This window comes from Protopterus annectens, chromosome 9.part0, assembly GCF_019279795.1.
Source record: "Protopterus annectens isolate FY-2018-M chromosome 9.part0, PAN1.0, whole genome shotgun sequence".
Taxonomy (NCBI): domain Eukaryota; kingdom Metazoa; phylum Chordata; order Ceratodontiformes; family Protopteridae; genus Protopterus; species Protopterus annectens.
Window position 1 is genome coordinate 667,459,046 of NC_056743.1, and position 19,181 is coordinate 667,478,226.

At 45.5% G+C, this 19,181-nt stretch overlaps 1 protein-coding gene across 1 annotated transcript in view; it reads left to right on the top strand.

The window, feature by feature from the left end:
* The window catches only part of PRRC2A (proline rich coiled-coil 2A), a 3,202,076-nt gene that overhangs the window by 1,077,910 nt on the left and 2,104,985 nt on the right, over positions 1-19,181 (top strand). The window lies entirely within an intron of this gene.

Below are 19,181 nucleotides of genomic sequence, written 5' to 3' on the forward strand. Positions count from 1 at the left end.
GGACTGAGGTATTAACAGTGAGTGTTAAATGTGGATTTTGTCGAGTCCTCTTTTCTTAGATATTTCCTTGAAATGGTGATGCAATATATACATACTGGATGGGCTAGTATCATTAGATATTGCAGAGCTGGAAGTGACTAGTTATTTTAATGTTTTGTTTTCCCCCATGATGTTCTTCATGTTTCACTGTTGCAGTCATTACGTTTGGGTTATCTGCTTGCAGGTAGCCATCAGTCGGCCTGATTAGCAAAACCTTGGGTCCTGCGTCGGTTGCTGTCCCTTCTTCCATGACGTCAGGTCATCAGGAGTATAAAACATGCAGCCGATGCCATTACATCAGTCTTTTTTGCCATGCGGTGCCCGAAGCAGAAGCAGTTCGCAAATGCCGGTCGGCTGACTCCTGAAATTTTCGTTCTCGAGGATCAGAACCAAAGTCTTTAACTAAAGCTAAGTACCCCATTGTGGAAACTTTTTCTTGCTCCTTAACAATGTCAGTAAAAGTTAATAATTGCATTACGTGTGGAAAGCAAATACCTCCATAAAGATTTTCATTCGTACTGTATTCCTTGCCTAGGCCCTGACCAATGACGTACCTTGCTTTTGGTTTTGTGCTTTATTTAATCGTTTAATTATCCAGAAATGTTGTTCACCATCCGACTACCAGGATTCCGAAAAAACGCAAAGATAGACAGGCCGCTGAGATCCAAAAGTGCCGACGAAGCTTTTCCTAAGCCAGTTGCCAGTTCGCCGATACTCAGTGAGGTGCTTTCGCAGCACCTGATACCCGCTATTTCTGATTCGCAGGCCTCTACTGAAACCCATTTGGAGTTCAGTATGTCGCAAGATGCTTCAGCTATGGAACCCGTGGATGTGTCTACCTTGGATAGGTCCGGAGCCGCTGTGCAGGCACCTGCTTCTGAGGGTGTATTCAGGCCTACGGACTTGCATATTAAACTGATGCCTCCTTCTTCACTTAGGACTAAATCTCGAACCATGCCTAAAAAAACAACGCCCAGGCCACATGCTCAGGCCTCTATGCCTAAAAAACATATGATAAGAATGGCTGAAGATCTAGTAACTCTAATCAGGGGTAGCCAACCCCCCCCCCCCTTCTAAGAGGCCTAGAACTGAAGTTGTTTATGAATCTTCTGACGAGGATTCTGTTTTTCCTGATTATTTTGATGATCTGGATTTGCTCTTATCTACTTATGAGGATCCTGATGCAGATGACTCTATTCCCTTTGCTCCCCTCCAGAGGATTTTTCTTTTGGTGAAACCTTACATACTCTAAGGGAGCATTTCTATTGGGAAAGCCAGGATTTTCCTGATTCAAAAAAGAGGCTTAGGGATTTCTTACTCCTGCCCTCAGCATAGGTCTTTAGCTATTCCTCCTGTACTAGACATTGTTGATGCTTTTTCAGAATCTAGTTTGGCTCCTGATTCCTTGCCTCCTGCTCCCAGAAAACCTGACATATATTACAGGGTCCCTGAGTCACACAAGTTCCTTTTTAAAAATCCTGTTGCGGATCCAGAGACTACTTCACAGGGGCCCAAGGGCATTGAGGCTTCTACGGCTAAAAATCCTATCCCTTCTGATAGAGACTCCAGGGCGCTGGATAGATGGGGTAAGAAGGTTTACACTTCTGCATCCTTGGCCATTAGGGCTTTAAACTGCCAGTTTCATATGATAAAGTATCAGCAACATGTTATTAGATTGCTTAAACAGAAAATTATGTGAAAAATAAAGAATGACAGGATATATAATGCATTCTGCTGAACAGACTGGAAAACATACTTTGCAATGTGTTTTTGATGCATTAGAGGCCTGTTGCAGGGTTGCTGTTACTGGGTCTGTGCTCAGAAAGCATGCTTGGCTTAAGGAACAATCTTTGCCTGATCATGTTAAAGCTAAATTGTTGGATGCTCCCTTAAATCAGGACCACCTGTTTGGCAACAAGGCTGAGAAAGTTCTTAAAAAGATGGAAGATAGAGCTAAAGCTATGCAAACTGTTAAAGATTTCTTACAAGTTCAGTCTACTAGATTTAGTAGGCACTGACCCTCTAAGAATTGGTCCTTTCCAGCCCCTTCCAGTTTTCTCAAGCCAAACCCAGACAGCAGAAACCCCAGGTTTCAGTCACAGGGGAGACACAGAACTAAGCAGTGGGGGGCCTCCACTACCAGATCTGGGAGTAATAAGACTCCCCCTATGGTAAACTGTCTCAATGACTTCCTTTTAAAATTTCCAAGCACTTATCAACTGACTGCCCCTTTGGGCAGAAAAATTGCTCTGCATGCAAAGAACTGGGAACTCATTACCCAGGTCAAATGGGTTTTAAATGTGTCCCAGGGATAAAGATTTCGCTTCCACACGTTGCCAACACCAAGCAGGTGGCCAGAACTACCCCCAAATCAGTGGGCAGAGGCCCAAAAACAAGTACTTTCTCTCTTAAGCATGGGGGCTATTCAATTGGTACCAGAAGAGGGGAAAAGGACAAGGTTTCTACTCGAGACTTTTCCTGGTACCCAGAAAAGACAATTCATGGTGTCCTATCCTGGACCTGTCTACTCTAAACACCTTTTTGGATATTCCACATTTTCAAGATGCTGACTCTTCACCAGTTGCTTCCTATGCTAGGCAAAGATGCCTGGTTGGCAACACTAGATTTAAAAGAAGCATACCTGCACATCTCAATCAGGGAATCTTGCAGAAGATACCTACTCTTCAAAGCAGGCTACACACACAATCAGTTCTCTGCACTGCCCTTTGGCTTATCTACTGCACCCAGGGTATTCACAAAGTGCCTAGTTCCAGTTATTGCATTTTGCAGGCAAAGAAATATTCAGATATACCCATACCTGGATGATTGTCTAATTCAGGCAGAAAGCTAGGACATTTTTGAATCATCTGGCCTTTGTACAAAGGGTTCTAACTTGTCTGGGGTACACCATAAATGAAAAGAAATCACACCTGGTACCCTGTCAACAAATTCTATTCCTGGGAGCAAGCTTATATACAACTTCTCAGATGGCTTACCTCATGCCAGAGAAACAAATTCATTTAACAACCTACTTCAAACAAGTGGCCACAAAAGTGCTACTTATCTGCAAGACAAATACTGCAAGCCTTGGGGTTCATTGCCTCTTGCATTTTTCTAATTCCATATGAAAGACTGCATATGAGGAAACTACAGTGGTATCTAAAAAGTCTATGGTGTCAACATTCTCAGGATCTAGAAGCAATGATTCCTATCATACCTTGCCAACGCCTAGAGTTCCTTGGGTGGGCAGAGGCCTGCCACCAAAACAAGGGACTACCTTTCACACCACCCCCTGCCATCCAAACCCTAACAGACGCATCAGACTATGCATGGGGGGCTCACCTGGCAGGGAAGTGCATTCATGGCAAATGGAACCCAAGTCAAATGCACCAGCATATCATTCAAAAAGAAACGTTAGCTGTACAGAATGCTGTGACAGCCTTCAAGGACCACATTTTTCCAGGACAACTAATGGTTGACGGGCAGCACCACTGTTATGTGGTACATAAACAAGCAGGTGGGGGGGTACACATTCTTACCCCCTCTGCAGACTAGCCATGGCATTGTGGAACACAGCCTTGAGCTACCAAGTGCACCTACAAGCTCAATTCCTGCCGGGGAAAATTAAATACACTGGCAGATGGACTAAGCAGAAACCTCATGGACCCACACGAGTGGAAACTGGAACCAAGGATTTTCAACATGTTGACAAGCAAATGGGAGAGCCTAGATATAGACCTGTTTGCCTCTCCCCGGAACTACCAATTGGACAAATTGTGCACAAGGACTCCCCACAAACAAGCCTGGAAAGTGGATGCTCTGTCCTTCAAACCTATCAGTCTATGCCTCCCCCTTCTGCCTCTGCTCTCCAAAGTACTACTCAAAATCAAACAGGACAAACCAAGGATGATTTTGATTGCTCCAGACTGGCCACGCCAACACTGGTACCCCCTCCTGCGCAGTGTCACAGTTATCCCCATGGCACCTGCCTCGGACTCCTTCCCTGTTATCTCATCAGGAGAAGCAGATTCTGCACCCACAGCTTCTAACACTGAACCTAGCAGCCTGGTTAATTACCTAATCTCTTCTTTACCATCCCTCAGTAAACCTGTGATAGATATCATTTTAGAGGCAAGGAGGCCTAGTACTAGAAAATTTTATGCTGAAAAATGGAAAAGATTCTATGCCTGGAACCAATCTCAAGGAATGAGCGCAGCAGCGCCCAGTTGACCTCAGATTTTACAATACTTAACTGAGATGATTCACAAGGGCCTGTCTTCTTTCCTCTATTAAAATCCACGCCTCAGCCATTTCAGTTCATTATAATACAGAACCTCCCCTCTTCTCTCATCCACTGCTCAAGCAGATGTTCTTTGTGTTTCACTGTTGCAGTCATTACATTTGGGTAATCCTGCTGGCAGGTCGGCCTGAATTCCAAAGTCTAGTTCCGGCGTCGGTTGCTGTCGCTTCTTCCCTGACGTCAGTGCGCCAGGGGTATAAAAGATGCAGCCAACGCCATTTTCTTCAGTCTTTCTTGCCGCGCGGTGCCCGTAGCAAAAGCAGTTCGCAAGTGCCGATCGGCCAACTCCTGAGATTTTCAAATCTGAATTTCAGAACCGAAGTCTTCATTAAAGCTAAGTATCCCGTTGGGGAAACTTTTTCTTGCTCCAGACAGATGTCAGAAAAAGTTAACAATTGTATTTCTTGTAGGAAGCAAATACCTTATAAGGATTTTCACTTTTACTGTATTCCTTGCCTAAGCCCTGATCACAACGTTGCTAGCTGTCTGTTTTGTGCTAGATTCAACCAACGCACTATCGAGCGTCGGTTCGATTTTGCATTTCATTACTTTGGCCGAAGATTTAATTATATAATGCCGGCGGAACAGCCGACTACCGGAGTTTACAAAAAATGCAAGGGCAAGGATAGGCATCCGAGGTCCAAAATCAATGACGAAGCCTCTTCTGGCCAGTCGCCGGTTCTCAGTGAGGCATTTTCGCAGCCTGTGGCGCCCGCTACGTCAGAACCACAGGCCGCTACTGACTCCCTTGTGGAGCCGACTGGGCCTCTGGAAACTCAAGGTATTGGACACCCGGAAATCAATCCCTCAGATGAGTCCGTAGCCGCTGAGCAGGCATCGGCTTCTGAGGGTGTCTTCAGACCTACACAACTATATATTAAGCCATCCTCAGCTTCAAAGACAAAGACTAAAGCAGCTGTAAAGACAAAGAAACAAGTACAGCATTCTCCTATTCAGACTTCCATCCTAAAAAAACAGATGCTCAAAATGGCCGAAGACCTAATTACTTTGATCAGGGGCTCCCCATCCCCATCCTGATAAGAGGCCTAGGCAAGAGACAGAGTATGATTCTTCTGATCAGGTATCTATTTCCTCTGATTCCTCTTCTGAACAGGATTACTCCATGCTTCCCTATGAGGATTCTGTTGCTGAAGAATCCATTCCTTCAGCCTCTCCTCCTGAGGACTATTCTTTTGGGGAAACACTGCATACTATGAGGGAGCATTTCCACTAGGAGAGCCAAGATTATTCTGAATCTAAGAAAAGGCTCAGAGACTTCCTGCTTCTTCCTCAGCATAGTCCCCTTGCCTTTCCACCTGTTCTAGAGATTGTAGATGTTTTTTCAGAGTCCGGACTGTCCCCTGACTCTTTACCCCCTGCACCTGCTAAGCCAGACAGATCCTACAGGGTCCCGGACTCTCATAAATTCCTATATAAAAACCCCGCTGCTGACCCAGAAACTATTTCTCAGGGTCCTAAGGGGGTTAAGGCTTCCACTGGATAAAACCCTGTCCCCGCTGATAGGGATTCTAGGACTCTAGACAGAGTGGGGAAAAAGTATACACTTCTGCCACCCTTGGCTGTAAGGGCTTTAAATTGTCAATTTCGTATGCTTAAATATCAGCAATATTTGCTGTGTACTTAAACAGAAAATGATGGCAAATACGGAGTGTTCAGAGAACAAGGAATTGCAGGATTTACTGCATGCATCTGAACAAGTGGGAAAGCATACTTTGCAATGTGGTTATGATTCACTGGAGGCCTCCTGCAGGGCCGCTGTTAAAGGTTCTGTTATTAGAAGGCATGCTTGGTTAAAGGAACAAAATCTGCCTGATCATGTTAAAGCAAAATTATTAGATGCACCATTACAGCATGATGCTTTGTTTGGTACTAAAGCAGAAGAGGTGTTGAAAAAAAATGGAGGATAAAGCAAAATCCATGCAGACAGTCAACGATTTCTTACACCCAGGTTTAGCAGGAACTGGCCTTCTAAAAATTGGTCCTTTCCAGTCTCAGACCACAATGAGGCAGATACAGGCGTGCCAGAGGCAGATCTCAGCCCCATGGCTCATACAGGCCTAAACAATGGGGTGCTCCTACCTCCAAAAACAGAGAAGACAAATCACAGCCTTACAGGAAACAGTCCCAATGACTTTCCTCTACCAGTTCCAAGCAGTTTCTTTTGACAGCCCCCTTAGGGGGAAAACTAGCACTTTTTTCATCAAATTGGCAAATGGTTACCCAAGACAAATGGGTTCTGAACATAGTGTCCCAAGGCTACAGGTTCCATTTTCACACTCTGCCAAGGTCAAAGGGCATGCCAGACCTGCCACACAATCAATGGGCAGAGGCACAGAAACAAATTACAGCCCTCATGGACATGAGGGCCATTCAGCAAGTACCACAAGAGCAGGGGCAAGGATTTTACTCCAGACTTTTTCTAGTACCCAGGAAGGACAAAACCTGGAGACCAATTCTAGACCTGTCTATACTAAATACGTTTCTGGAAGTTACAAAATTCAAGATGTTGACTCTTCAGCAGCTACTGTCCATGCTGGGCAAGAGGGCTTGGCTAGTAACTTTGGACCTAAAAGAGGCATACCTGCATGTCCCTATCAGACAATCTTGCAGAAGATGCCTCAGATTCATAGCTGGCTCAATGCATTACCAATTCTCTGCACTGCCCTTTGGCTTATCTACTGCGCCCAGGGTCTTTACAAAATGCCTGGCACCAGTATAAAAAGGAATTTTTATTTATTTATTTTACATTTGTTAACCGGGCTAGTCCAACTGGATACATGTCCATTTTCAGTGGAGGCCCGAGGAGAAAAGCTCCGCTATCTAACAACATGATAAACAGTATTTACACAATACATAAGGCATTACACGCATGAAAAGAAAAGTAAATATACAATTCAAAAAATAAAGCATGAAGAATATATACACGGTATAAAGAATTTTCAAGCACAGAAATACTTTGGGCATTTTAATGACAATATGAGGAAAGTACATAAAGGTAATAGGAGGTAAAGCTTTTACTTGAGTATTGGAATGGGTAGAATAAGACAGGATACACTAGGATGTTTAAAAGTAAGCAGTAGAATATAGAGAAGGGTGTAGTTACAAGTTTAGAGAGAGCATTTCTTAGTAGAAATGAGAACACTAATAGCTTAGAGCTTGGAGAAAGTAAGATGTATGCAAGAGTAGTGAGGAGCAGAAAGAATTCAAATATATCCCTACTTGGACGACTGCCTAATTCAAGCATAGATCAAAGACCGTCTTCTAAAGCATCTGGCGTTTGTAAAAAGATTACTAATTGGCCTAGGGCACACAGTAAACAAAAAGAAATCAAAACTAGTGCCCTCTCAAGAGATAATATTCCTGGGTGCAAGCTTAAATACAACTGCCCAGATGGCTTATCTCATGCCAGACAAGCAAAAACAACCGTCTACTTACTTCAAGAAACTGGCAACAAAAGCCCATTTATCTGCAAGGAAAATCCTGCAGGCCTTGGGTTTCATGGCATCCTGCATTCTACTAATCCCATATGCCAGACTGCATATGAGGAAACTACAATGGTACCTGAAAAGTGTTTGGATTCGGCATTGCCACAGCCTGGAGACAGTAATTGCACTCATTCCCTGCCTACAACAGGAGTTTCGATGGTGGGCAGAAGCCTGTCACCACAACAAGGGTCTGCCATTCAGTTTACCCACAGCCGGACAGACACTGACAACGGATGCATCAGATTATGCTTGGGGGGGCCCATATGGCAGAAAAATGTATTCAGGGCACATGGCCTGCAAACCAGATGCATCTTCACATCAATCAAAAAGAGATGCTAGCTGTTCATAATGCTCTGACAGCTTTCAAGGACCTGCTTCATCCAGGGCAATTACTGATAAAGACAGACAACACTATGGTCATGTGGTACATAAACAAGCAGGGAGGTACTCATTCCTACCCCCTCTGCAGACCAGCAATGACCTTATGGGACACAGCATTGGCTTTTCAAGTTCACCTGCAAGCACAATTCCTGCCAGGAAAAACAAATACTCTGGCAGATGAACTAAGCAGAAACCTCATGGATCCCCATGAATGGAAACTGGATCCACAAGTCTTCAGGAGGATAATAAGGAAATGGGGTTGCCCAGACATATATCTATTTGCTTCCCCTCACAACTGTAAATTGCAGAGATTTTGCACAAGGATTTACCTCAAGCAAGCATGGAAAGTTGACGCCCTATCATTCAGCTGGAAAAATATAACAGTATATGCTTTTCCCCACTACCTCTCCTTCCCAGAGTACTCCTAAAGGTCAGGCAAGGGAAGCCAAAAATGATTCTGATGGCACCAGACTGGCCACGCCAGCACTGGTACCCAGTCCTAAAGAGCTTGTCTCAAGGTCCAGCATGGATATTGCCTCAGACTTCTCACTTGCTGACCCAACAAAACAATCAGATCCTGCACAGCCAACTCAGGACCTTAAATCTGGCAGCATGGGGGATAATGTAGCCATTCTGAACACTCCTCTTTCAAAAGCTGTTATGGATGTTATCTTGGAGGCCAGGAGGCCCAGTACCAGAAAATCTTATGCAGAAAAATGGAAGAGATTCTGTGCTTGGAACCAGGAACAAGGCATTGACACGTCTGTACCAAACATTCCTCAGATTTTACAATACCTGACTGAGATGCTGAACCAAAGGACTTTCTTTCTCATCAATTAAGATTCATGCCTCTGCCATTTCTGCACATTACAATACGGGAACCACCTATCTTTTCTCATCCTTTAATAAGGCAGTACCTCAGAGGGGCCAAAAACATTAGGCCTCCAAGGAGAGCACCAGTTCCGGCCTGGGACTTCAATTTTGTTTTGGAAAAACTCACACTGCCTCCATTCGAGCCAGCATCAACAGCGGATATTAAATTCTTATCCTGGAAAACAGCACTGCTCCTAGCCATTACCTCTGCAAGGCGAGTCTCGGAGTTGCAAGCACTCATGGCTGTGGAACCCTTCATCATTTTTCATCCAGACAGGGTTTCTCTGAGAACAAATCCTACATTTATGCCTAAGGTGGTGTCCAGTGTGACCCTCAATCAAACCATTCACTTGCTTACCTTTTACCCAAATCCACAGAACAAGGATGAGAAAATTCTGCTTTCTTTGGACATACACAGGCAGTTACGCTTCTACTTGGACAGAACTAAAGCTTTCAGAAAGACTGAGCAACGTTTAGTGTCATATGCTGCAGGATCACAAGGAAAAGCTATCTCAAAACAGACTATTTCTAAATGGATAGGCCATTGCATCTTTTTCTGCTGTTCTCAACATGGCAAATCAGTGCCTAAGGGCATTAGGCCTCATTCCACCAGAGCAGCAGCCACTTCAGCAGCCTTCCTCAGGGGAGTACCAACCAAAGAAATCTTAGAGGCTGCAACTTGGGAGTTAAGTGCGCACCTTTACAAAGCACTACCACTTGCCTCTGTACTCTAAGTCCAGAGCTGCTTCGCCACTGCAGTTCTGCAGGGCCTCATAGCCTCTCCTAATCCTATTTAGCCCAGCCACCCTTCCTAAGCTTTGGGATTCAACCCAAGAGTAATGACTGCAACGGTGAAACACGATGAATATAGTACAGTTGTGTACCTACCATAAATTTAGATGTTAGAGTGTATTCACTGTTGCAGTCCAGTTATCCACCCACCATCCCCCTTCTCTTTGCTGGGACTTATCTGCACTTCTCTATCCTATACACCCTTTTTGGTGTATTTGCTTGTAGATGAAGGAAAGGTTATTTTTGTGCATGCATTTTTATTGGTATATTTTTTCAGCCTACCTATTTGGGGGCACCTGACATCTGGGGCAAGAAAAACTGAAGAAAACGGCGTCTGCTGCATCTTTTATACCCCTGGCGCACTGACGTCAGGGAAGAAGTGACAGCAGCCGACGCTGGACCTAGACTTTGGAATTCTGTCCGACTGCGGGTAGCCTGCCAGCAGGATAACCCCAAGAGTAATGACTGCAACAGTGAATACACTCGAACATCTACATTTATGGTAGGTACATAACTGTACTACTCCAGTGAACACTTAAAAGGTAGTGGACTTTGCTTCATAGCATTAGTAAATTTAGGTTTTTGTTGTGCATCCAAACGTCTTTCTAGACTAAGGCATATCTGTCTCTTCCTCCAGCTGGAGAGAGCACTCGGTGAGCAAGAGAAAAAAAAATCTATAGTCATTCAGATTAAAAAACGGGCACTAGGATGAACAAACAAAAGAAGGTAGTTACTGGGTAATAAGCAGGAAGGGAAGCATATAGCCTTGGCGACTTCTCCAGTCCTCTATGGGTGTTGATGGTGTTGGCCCTGTAAATAGAGAACACTTTCATCTGTCGTGATCAGTTTGCATTGTTAGCTTGTTTGAAAGACCGATAGTAAACTTGCAATATTAAAATCTCTCCGATACGTTTGTAACTCTACCACAGTTGTCTGGTTTCCAGGTATCCATAAGGGGTGCTAGCATGTACACCTTCAGTATGGTTGTAGCTCCATCACCCACCACCACTACCAGAGAGCCCTGGGGTTTTGGTAAAACAGCCGTAACAAAGCAAGACGTCCTTCTGTTCAGATGGTGCTGTATTCATTACATCAGGGAGTTTGTCTCTCGAACTCTCGTACATCCAGCTGTATAAAAACGTTAAATGCTATCGCTAGGGTGCGCGTGACGTCCCGCTTCTCTTTCTCGGACATTGGTTGTAAATGTATGTCAGGTATATAGTGGTCGTCAGCACGCACCTCTCCAGAACTTCTCTGCCACCTGTGTGACTACTATCTCCGGTCATCTCGTTGCCAGTTGAAAGCGTTTTATTCATCCAACTTCTGATAAGCAGCCCTTTGGAGTTTTGTTTTGCTTACTTGCTACTGCTTTGGATTACATGTCCGGTAGGAAGGGCACGTGTAGCTGTGGAAGGCAAATGCCAGATTCTCATGAACTCTGTCTATTCTGCCTAGGCCGGGAACACAACCGTACCACCTGTTCCATTTGCTCAGAAGCCATCTTGCAGCCCTGAAACTATACTTAAAAAAATCAGAAACTCAAACATCTGACTTGTAGGATGGACCCAATGTCGGACCTCTCGGATAAGCCTCCAGCCAAGAAGGCCAAAATGTGCAGGCCGGAACAGGCTCCTGCACCCTCCACTCCAGCTGTCACTCTCAAGCCAGTGAAGGGCCGGAGTCCTTGGAACTGCCTTCAGCGGAAGGCCCTGAGGAAATCAGTACTTTGCTTGAGGTCATGTCCCAAAGGGAAACTCTGGTGTCCGATTCAGTCGCTGAAAGGGAACCTAGGCTCGTTATATCCGAGGGCCCACGTGGCACCTCACAAAGCATAGTACGTGAGGTCATAGTCTCTGATGTACTGGAATGCTGGCTGGCTTCCGGTTTTCCTACCCTCCACCACATTTCTGAGTCCTCTCCCCCTGAGACTCGTAAGAAGAGGAAACAGAAAACTAAACACGTCCCTCACCCTCTGCCTGCTTCGCCTGTTGAGCAGCCTCCGGATTGGCAGGCCTTTACCCAAGGCCTGCTCAATGTATTTCTGTCCTTGCGTCAGGGTTCGACACCTACACGGGCCACTGCAACCCTCTACCCCTAAAGGGCCTGCTCCGTACATCTCCAAGAGAAGAGGATTCATCTGATGATGAATCCCTCACCCAACTCTTCTCAGATTGCTTCTCCTCTGGGTTATGCTTCACCAGAGTAGGAGTTCAGTGGTACTGACTCCCCTGGTGAGGACCTCACTTTTGGTGAAACCATCACCAAAATGCAAAATTTTTCAAATGGGACAGCAGTCAAGTTACAGAGACCCAAAAGAGGTACTATGACCTTCAACTGGAGTCTCCTTGCCCCTCTGTAGTGCCCCTAGTACACCCTGCTTTTCTGGATGCCTTCCTGGTTGCTTCCAAAAACCCAGACTCACAGCCCCCAGCACGCAATCATCCAGATAGATTCTACAAGGTGCCTGAGGAAGCCACCCTCCTCTACAAAGCCCCTTTTGCAGACCCTGCAGTTATTTCCATGACCACTGACACCTCAAAGTTGCTCCCCTCTACCTCTCTACTGCCCCCTGAGAAAGCAGAATGCTGGAATGTCTGGGGCAGAAAGCCTATACTTCTGCCACCCTAGCAGTAAGAGCAATCAATTACCAGACTCACATGGCAGGTCTTCAGCTAAAAGAATTCAAGCTAAGCCTAGGAAAGACCACAGGAAACAGCACCCTTCTAGGTCTGTCTCCTCCACTCCATTCTCGAAGCAATCCTTTTAGGGAAAGCCTGGTAGTCTGTGACTACCAGGCCCTACTCCTAGACACCCCTCTTTCAGTGCACCTTTCCCTCTCCCTTCCCACTTGGAAGCCAGTTACCCAAGGACTACTGGGTCCTATCTGTCATACAGCAGGGATACTTCATGACCTAGAAGACCAGACCCACTCCTAAAGGTATCCCTCCCCCAGCCAAAGAGCAAACCCCTCTTTTTTTCTCCCATCCTGCAGGAACGTCTTGCACAAGGAACCATTCAAGCAATCCCATCTCTGGCAAAAGGAAAGGTATTTTACTCAGATGTCCTTCAAGGATGCATCTGCAGTCCTTACAAATGGGTTGTCCTGTCGTCAGGCAGCCCTTCGGTCGGCCGGATTCCAAAGTCTGGGTCTGGCTTTGGCTGGTGTCGTACTTCACCCGACGTCATCGCTGCAGTTACTCGGGGATAAAGGCATCAGCCGACGCCATTTTCCTAAGTCTTTCTTGCCGCGTGGCGCCCGAAGCAGAAGCTGTTCGCAAGTGCCGGTCGGTCAGAACCAGAGATTACTACTACCGAATACTTCTTCTACTACCGAAGACTTCTAAAAAGCTAAGTACCCCATTGGGGACTCTTTCTTGCCTCAGCCGATGTCAGAAAAAGTGAATAACTGTTTAACTTGTGGGAAACAAATACCTCATAAAGATTTCCACTCTTACTGCTTACCTTGTTTAGGCCCAGACCACGACGTAGCAGCTTGTCTAGCCTGTGCTTCTTTTAACCAATTTGCTGAGCAGTTTTTCGGCTCTGATTTTGCTTATATTATGCCGTTAGATCCTCCAACTTCACAAATTTCCAAAAAACGCAAGGAAAAGGACCGACATTCGCGGTCCGCGGTTTCGGCCGAAACCGCGGACTGCGAATGTCGGTCCTTTTCCTTGCGTTTTTTTGGAAATTGCCAACCGCGAGTGTCTCGGTTTCGGCTGAAACCGAGCAAGCGGTTCTTCCTTCAGCCGAAAACTTACCTTCTACCGAGGCCGCTTCCAACCTGGTGGAATCGGCTTCTGAAATCCAACCTGCAGTTGTGGTTTCTCAGGAATTATCTGACACTATTCCCTTGGATATTTCAACCCCTGCACGTGGAGCTGCTAGGCCTCCTGCAGCCATGTCTATTAAGGCCTTTGCCAGGGCTAAAGCAGCTAAAGCTACTAAATCTGTGGCTGCTAAGACTCCCTCTCACAGGCCTAGCTCCAGTTCCCAAATGCTTAGTCTTGCAGAGGATCTCATTTCTGGGGATCCCAACCTCACCCAGACAGGGCCTCTCACCCACCTCCAGAGAAGAGGCCTAGAGCAGAGCCCCCTGAGCCAGTTTCCACAGATGATTCCTCTGATGATTCAGATAATACAGACCCTCCAGAGGTTCCTTTTTCCCCTTATGAAGACACTGATGCTGAAAAGTCCATCCCTTCTGCCTCTCCGCCTGAGGAATTTTCCTTTGGGGAAACCTTGCATGCTTTGAGGGAACAATTTCAGTGGCAGGGCCAAGATTTTTCAGACTCCAGAAAAAGGCTTAGAACCTTTTTGCATTTACCACAACATAGGCCTTTAGCTATTCCTCCAGTTCTTTCTGTTGTAGATGATGCATTTAATGATGCTTGTACTGCTCCTGATTCATTACCTCCGGCCCCTGCTAAGCCCAATAGGTTCTACAGGGTCCTGGACACACATCACCATTTATACAAGGCTCCTTTTGCAGATCCCGAGACTATCTCCCAGGGGCCTAAGGCTGTAGCAACTACCTCTGCCAAAAACCCCCTCCCCTCTGAAAGGGAATCCAGGTCCTTAGAGAGATGGGGTAAAAAAGTTTACACTTCTGCTACTCTGTCAGCTAGGGCCTTGAACTGTCAATTTCATATGATCCAGTATCAAGAATTTATGCTAGACCAGTTAACCAAAAAACTGTCCTCTGATGAACCTTTAGACAAGAAATATGTTCAGGAAATGGTACATAACATTCAGCAAGTTAGTAACCATTCTCTAAAATGCGGCTATGATGCACTGGAGGCTTCCTTTAGATCAGCCATGACTGGCACAGTTATCAGAAGGCATGCATGGTTAAAAGAGCAGGCCTTACCGGACCATGTCAAATCAAAACTATTAGATGCACCCATGGACAAGATCAATTTGGTTGGCTGTCCTGCACAACAGGTGCTGAAGAAGATGGAGGAGAAGGCAAAATCTGTCCAAACAGTGAAAGATTTCTTACAGGTCCAACCTCCAAGGTTTAGCAGGAATTGGCCCTCCAAGAATTGGTCCTTTCCAGACTCCCCTAAAGCACAGAGAGGCAGGAATAGGCGTTCGAGGCAGAAACCAATCCAGGGGTGCCTACAGGGGACGCCAGTGACAGGGTAACAACCAGCGAGGCAGACACAGCCACCACCACTACTACAGGACAATCACAGTGACTTGGCTCTGGCACCGCCTACCAGGGAACAACTAGAAGCACTCTTAGGCGGGAAGCTAGCTTTATTTTCAAAGAACTGGCATTACATCACAAGAGACAAGTGGATTTTGCAGACAATAGACCAAGGTTACAGGTTTCATTTCCATACTCTACCAGGAAAGAGAGGAATGCCAAACCTACCTCCAAATCAAAAGGCAGAAGCTCTAAAACAAGTAAATCAATTAATAAAGATGAGAGCTGTAGAAAAGGTACCATATATGGAGCAAGGAAAGGGCTTTTACTCCAGACTCTTCCTAGTACCAAGGAAAGAAAGCAAATGGAGACCTATTCTCGATCTGTCCGCCTTAAACACATTCCTCATTGTTCCAAAATTCAAAATGCTGACCCTACAGCAGCTTCTTCCCATGCTGGGCAAGGAGTCTTGGCTGGTAATTCTAGATCTCAAGGAGGCATACCTGCACGTCCCCATACGACCAAATTGCAGAAGATACCTCAGATTTCTTGCAGGATCAGAGCATTATCAATTCTCAGCATTGCCCTTTGGCTTATCTACTGCGCCCAGAGTGTTCACGAAATGCCTGGCATCAGTAATCGCTCATTGCAGGCTTCAGGGAATCCAAATCTACCCTTACCTGGACGACTGCCTGATACAAGCGGACAACAAAACAAGCTAGCAGAAGACTTGAAAAGAGTCATTTACCTTCTACAAGCCCTGGGATATACAGTCAATATAAAAAAGTCAAGGCTGATACCATCCCAAAAGATAACCTTCTTGGGTGCGGAGCTGGACACATCCAAACAAATGGCATTCCTAACAGTAGAAAACAGGAGCAACTCCTCTCTACTTCTTGGCATTAACAAAGCAAAACCATCTAACAGCAAGAAAAGTCCTACAAGCATTGGGCTTCATGGCATCCTGCATAATATTGGTCCCACATGCCAGACTGCATATGAGAAAGCTACAGTGGTACCTAAGGAATTTATGGTCTCAGCACAAGCACAGCCTAGAAACTCAAATTCCAATAATTCCATGCCTGAAGCAAGAATTCCTATGGTGGGCTCAGGCCTGTCAATCAAACGAAGGATTGCCCTTCCACAGCACTCAACCAAGCCAAACCATCACAACGGACCTCGGTTGGGGGGCCCACATGATGGACAAATGCATACAAGGTTTATGGACTCAAGAACAGCTGCACCTACACATAAACCTAAAAGAAATGCTGGCAGTAAAACTGGCAATTCAGACTTTCCAACCATTTCTTCGACAAGGCCAATTGATGATAAGGACAGACAACACCATAGTTATGTGGTACATCAACAAGCAGGGAGGCACACATTCGTACCCTCTATGCCGGATGGCCCTGGACCTCTGGAATGTGGCCCTGAGTTACAACATTCAGTTACAAGCAATCTTTGTACCAGGAAAAGAAAACACTCTAGCAGACATATTAAGCAGGACTACCACGGATGCCCACGAATGGATGCTGCATCCGGACATCTTCAAAACCATTACAAGAAAATGGGGTCTCCCAGAAATAGACTTATTTGCATCCCCACACAATCACCAATTAAAGAAATTCTGCACCAGGACGTACCACCCACTGGCATGGAAGGTGGACTCCCTTTCCTTCGGTTGGGAAAAACTGACAGCATATGCATTCCCACCACTTCCTTTGATGCACAAGGTGCTATTGATGATCAAAGAGGACCGTCCAAGGATCATTCTGATAGCTCCAGATTGGCCAAGGCAACATTGGTACCCATTACTGAGGAGCATGTCTCGGGAACAGATATGGCCCTTACCCCTAGTTCCCTTACTGTTAACTCAGAACAACTACAACACCCTGCATCCAAACCTGAAAACTCTGCAGCTGACTGCCTGGAACATTGCATAAGACAAATTAACCCAAATTTATCTCAAAGGGTTAAGGACATTATCTTGGAAGCTCGCAGACCTTCAACAAGGAAAACCTATTCAGCAAAATGGAAAAGATATCTCATTTGGAGTACTACCAAAGGGGAAGATGTGTCACTGGTAAACATAGCCAACATCCTGGAATACCTGGCAGAGCTATTCCACAAAGGCCTGTCCTACTCTTCCATTAAGATTCATGCATCAGCTATTTCAGCAGAATACGACTTGGATCCTCCAGTCTTCTCACATCCTCTGCTACGGCAGTTTCTGAGAGGAATTAAAAATGTAAAACCTCCTAGGAAACCACCATTACCTGCATGGGACTTGAACTTTGTGCTAGAAAAATTGACACTTCCTCCTTTCGAACCAGCAGCAACAGCAGAATTGCAATACTTATCATGGAAAACTGCTTTCCTGCTGGCAAATCACTTCAGCAAGAAGGGTTTCTGAGCTACAGGCATTAATGGCAGTACAGCCCTTTCTGATCTTCCATCAAGATAGTGTCCATGAGAACAAATCCTACTTTTATGCCTAAGGTGGTCTCCAGAGTATCTTTAAATCAGGCTATCCACCTACCTACATTCTTCCCCAATCTGCAGAACAGGGGAGAAAGACTGTTGCATACCTTGGATGTACACAGACAATTACGCTACTACCTGGACAGGACCAAGAGCAATAGAAAAACTGACCAGCTACTGGTAGCATATGCAGCAGGAATGGAAGGAAAGCAATTTCAAAACAGACAATATCTAAGTGGATAGGAAATTGCATTAGATTCTGTTACTCCTACCATGGAAAGAAAACTCCAGAAAACATTAGGCCTCACTCTACAAGAGCTACAGCCACTACCACAGCTTTTCTACGAGGAGTGGCTACCAAAGACATTTTAGAGGCTGCTACTTGGAGCTCCGTGCATACATTTGCCAAGCATTATAATTTACCTTTATACTCTAGATCCCGAGCAGGTTTTGCCACTGCTGTTTTGCAAGGGATCTTAACTACACCATAATTCTATCTTTCCTCCTCCCCCAGTTTGGCTATGGTATTCTACCCATTTGTAAGGACTGCAGATGCATCCTTGAAGGACATAGTACAGTTTTGTACCTACCATAAATGTAGATGTCCGATAGGAATGCGTCTGCAGTCAGGATTACCCACCCTCTTTCCCCTCTGTGGTACTCCTAAGGTATTTGCCCCTCTTATAGCTAGCTGGGGGAAGCTATTATGGTGTATTTGTTTGTATATATGTGCATACGTGCTTATTTTTTGTTTGCTCTCTAATATTTGGAATCATTGGCATTTATCCAAATTTAGCCTTCCTAGAGGGCACCTGGCATCTGGGGCAAGAAACACTGAGGAAAATGGCGTCGGCTGATGCCTTTATACCCGAGTAACTGCAGCGATGACGTCGGGTGAAGTGCGACACCAGCCGAAGCCAGACCCAGACTTTGGAATACGGCCGACCGAAGGGCTGCCTGACGACAGGACAGCCCATTTGTAAGGACTGCAGATGCATTCCTATCGGACATCTACATTTATGGTAGGTACAAAACTGTACTTTTTCCTGATCCCCAGGAAGGAAGGTCCTTGGAGGGCTATCCTGGACATATCCCACCTCAACACATTTCTCTTGAGTCCCCTCCTTCAGGATGCTCTCTTTCACTCATTCTGCTTCGGGCATTCCTAGTGTCTTTGGACATAAAGGATGCCTACTTGTACATCCCTATCCATCCACTTTTCAGAAGGTACCTCTATTTCTCAATGGATTCTACACACTATCAATTCTTTGCTTTACTCTTTGGCCTATCTACAGTCCCAAGGGTATTTACAAAATGTCTCTTCCCCAGTCATGGCATTTGCCAGGACAAAGGATGTGCAACTTTTTCCCTAGCTAGACAACATCCTTATCCAGGCTCCCTCCAGCTGAGTGGCTTTGCAGCATCTCCAGTTCACCGTCTCCCTTCTTACAGGTCTGGGGTTCACCATAAATCACAAAAGGTCATTCCTGACACTATCTCAGGATCAGGTGTTTCTAGGTTGTTAGATTCTAACCAAGGAAATGACTACTTGCCTGCCTCCAGTGAAGTTTGTGACCCTCACAGCTTTCTTCCCGGGGATCCATCCTCTCAAAACCATTTCAGCCAGGAAATTGTTTAGAATCTTAGGATTCATGGC